The 3953-nt window shown below is 26.1% G+C and overlaps 1 long non-coding RNA gene across 1 annotated transcript; it reads left to right on the forward strand.

The window, feature by feature from the left end:
* The first annotated feature begins 2437 nt into the window (after positions 1–2437).
* LOC131607527 (uncharacterized) lies at positions 2438–3075 on the forward strand. The gene is made up of 3 exons (XR_009285326.1): positions 2438–2575; positions 2698–2841; positions 2940–3075. It is a non-coding gene; the product is annotated as an uncharacterized LOC131607527 (long non-coding RNA).
* The last annotated feature ends 878 nt before the right edge of the window (positions 3076–3953 follow it).

Genomic DNA, 3953 nt, shown 5'->3' on the forward strand with positions numbered 1-3953 from the left:
TTAATCATAATTCATATGTTTGTATAATCTTTAAATGTTCAAGAAACTTCATCTTAACTTCTTTAAATATTTCTCAATCATTCCTATTGCATGTTTATTCAAAATATTTCTTTTCAAAAGGAAAAAAAATCAATATTTTCTTAAATGTAACCGCTTTGCATATTTACGTAACCGATTTTCATAATTTGTGTAACCGGTTACACCTGTTATTTTTTGTATAAATCTGAACCAATATAAAATCTTTTCATTCCAAATGTTCGTGAAATATTTTCCGAACCATTTTAATTGATCATGAACATTTTTCCAAGCATTATCACTCATTCAATAGACATCTTACAATGTATTTACAGGAATTCACATTCAGGTTTCAAATTACCTCTTTCACTCAAAGTTAAACTACAATTCAAATCTATTTAAGAGTTATTCTCCATCCAAAATCTTAAAACTTTTTGCTGCATAAATTGTCATATCACTGCACAATTTTTTGAGCATTTTGGGGTTGTTATATTTGAATTATACATTAAAAGAGCAGATCAATTTTCTATACTAGAATTGATACAAGAACAACTTCATATTCATATTTGTTCAAGATTTCTAATTGATTATTAAGTGTGTGGTGACTTGTTTTGTAATAAAAAGTGGCGTTCTTTCTAAGTGATTGTAAATAGAAAGTGGTGTGCTTTCTATTTTATGTAATAATCATCACAGTGTTGATGATTATTGAAAAAGGTCCTTTGAATTGGGGTGATTCAAAATTCACCATAGTTGTTGGTGTTTTTGTTTTTTATAACTGTTGGTGTTTTTCTTAATTCAAGGATGTGGTGTGCTTCTTTGTTGTTGTTAGAAGATTGTAGGAGAAGTCCTGGTGTGAGGCTTATACAAAGATCTAATAATAGTGAAAATCTCTCACGCGGTGTGAGTGGATTAGATGTACCCTTGGTTAATAAGGGGAACTAGTATACATCATTTTGTTATTTATTTTTTTGCATTTAAATTATGCACTTTACTTCATAAGTTCATCATAATATTTCGAGAATAATAAGAATATAAGAGCCATCGCTAAAAAAGTCTTAAAATCCAGAAAATCTAATTCAACCCCCCTTTTAGATTGCATTCTATATTTTCAAATAGATTAGCGAAATATGAATTTTTTTTATTGACTATGATATTTAGTGAGGTTCACTTCCTATTTATGCTTTTGAAAGTTTTTTGCAGAATAAGTTGGACATATTCAACTATATTTTTTCTAATTATTTGATGGGTTAGACTTTATATCTCCATCTTTTTTATTTTATTTTTATATTAAGTAATTTGCCTTTATGAAAAAAAGTATGTTCATACAATAAATAAAAAACTCAAGAAACACGTGTTAATGAAGTTCGTAATTATCTATAAACAATTGTCAATATATAAAGTGAGAAAAAAATTCACATTTAAGTATTAAAATTTTATACTGATATTTTTATTTTAAAGAGTGTAAAAATTTATTTTATTTTAAAAAAAATTATATTTTATGAGATATATATGCATTAAAAATTATTTAATACTTATAAATATTTATTTTATTAACAAAAATTACATTTATGAGATATTTATTCCAATTATTGCTAAATACATTTTTCTTATTTTTCATTTATTTATTTATAATTAAAAACATATTGGTTTCTAAAAATGATAGAAAATTACTATAATTTATAATTTATACCTTTTAGAGAAAAGGTATAAAAGAAACTAGATTTTTTTCAATAGAAATGGTTATCCTCTACGTACAACTACAAAAATTTATTCCTCGAATCAGGAAGGGCCACAATGGTCAAACTTAGATATAAAAAATAGAAAAAAATATGGATTCAATTAATAAAAGTTATAAATATTAGATACTTTTTAAGTAAAAGACAAAAAACATTGACCCAAAAGTGTTTTATATTATTTAAAAGGGTATTTTTGTCATTTTAAATTAACAAGTCATTTGAAATAATAAAAATAACTTTATTTAGGTGTCATATAGTGTTTCCTCTTTCTCTCAAAATCAATTGTTGCATTTTTATGATTGTTTGAAAGTAAGAAAATCCCGAAATCGAAAACCTGGTTACAAGCTCTATACACACCTAATTTATCAAGCTTTAATGGCTAAGATTCTGAACTCAGACATCCAGATCCTAAGTGAAGAGAAGACTGAAGAAACACAGATCCTAACATTACCAACCTCACATAATGAAGATGTAAACCATCTGGTCTCATTTGAGCGCAAGAACCAAGAGATCTTTCCTCCAAATTCTCTCGTGAGTCAAGATTTTATGGCAATTAAGCTTAATTACTTTATTTTTAGTCTCGTGGATTCCCATTATAATTTTTAAGTTGTCTTTCTTTTTTCTTGAACCTACATTTCGATCCATCCTTGATGACTAAAAATCTAGACTCATATTTCCAGATCTTGGCTGAAAAGAAGAAAGAAGAATCACATGTTCAACCTTTTCCAAAAACAAATAATGTTGATGCAAACCATGTGATTTCATCTAAAGGGGAAGATCAAAAGATCACTACTATGAATTCCTCTACGGGTGAAAAGGAAAGGGTAATTTAGCTAAATTCATTTATTTTTAGTCTCGTGGAATTTTTAATATAATTGTGTGTTTTTTTTCTTGAAACTTTGTTTTGTTGGACCCCAATAACTAAAAATTTAGACTCACTCGCTAGATTTCGATTGAAAAGAGGAATGGCGATCCAAATATAAAAAATCAGCTAAGAATTGAAAATGAAAATGAAAGTCATCCAATCTATTCTGAAGGGCAAAGCCAAAAGACCCATTCTCTTCAATCTCCTGTGCGTAAAAGTAAAAGGGTAATTGAACTTAATTACTTTGCTTTCAATCAGTAAGTTTATTTTATGCTATTTATTATTAGGGCACGATGACTAAGATTCTTGACCAACACGTTCAGATCTTGACTAAAAAGAAGAATGGATATTCAAACATTCCAACTTTACCACAAACAGAGAATGAAGAAGAAAGCTTTGAAATTTTGTCCGAAACAGAAAACCTAAAAATCCTTTCTTCAATACCAACTATGGAAAAAAATAAAAGGGTAACCAAACATATTTACTTTATTTTTTATGCTCATTAGTTTTTAATATCATTTGTATGTTATTTTTTTCGAAACTCTTTTTAAGAAGTTTTTCTCTTTACTAGTCATATTTTGATGGATTATATTAAGAAATTAGATGAATATATGATATTCAAATATTATTTTTATAAGAAAATATATATATTTTAAAAAATTAGTAGCTCTTGATTTGTTTTCTTAGTATTTTTAGAGTCTAAACCATTGTGAAATCATTTTATTAGGTTTGTCAACCTTGTCTATATATTATTATATGTTTTTCATTTTTATTGAAGGATCTATAGTTGAAAGAGATACTATATTATATTTTTAATAGATCTTGAATATTATGTAGCATGGATCAATATCTATCTAATTATATTCTGATATCACTCAACTTTATTTCAATTTTTTTTAATATTTTAATAAATATGCCAGACTTCATTTAAATCAATAAGTTTTATTAATTTGAAAAAAGTTTAGTATGAAGGATTAATATAAAATGAGTTTTAGACTCATAAAAAATAAATTAAGTGATGTATATTTGTTCTATTTTAGTGTATAATTGGTCCATTAAATCTTAATTGTCAAATTTTTATTTAGATCATATATGAGGAGATATATATTCATAGTTATTATGTATTTGATATATTATCTTTCTCTTACTATAGAGAAGAAAGAGAGGGAGACCATCCAAACAATCCACTTCATGCTCAAAGAAACAAAAAGCTCCTAATCCTTTATGGATTGGAAAATGGCTCAAGAGATATAAAATAAGGAGAAATGGAAGAAAAGATGCTGTAAGATTTTCATTTAATATCCTCATTAATTTTTCTCTACTTAATTTTTTTTTCT

Source organism: Vicia villosa, linkage group LG5, assembly GCF_029867415.1.
Source record: "Vicia villosa cultivar HV-30 ecotype Madison, WI linkage group LG5, Vvil1.0, whole genome shotgun sequence".
Classification (NCBI taxonomy): domain Eukaryota; kingdom Viridiplantae; phylum Streptophyta; class Magnoliopsida; order Fabales; family Fabaceae; genus Vicia; species Vicia villosa.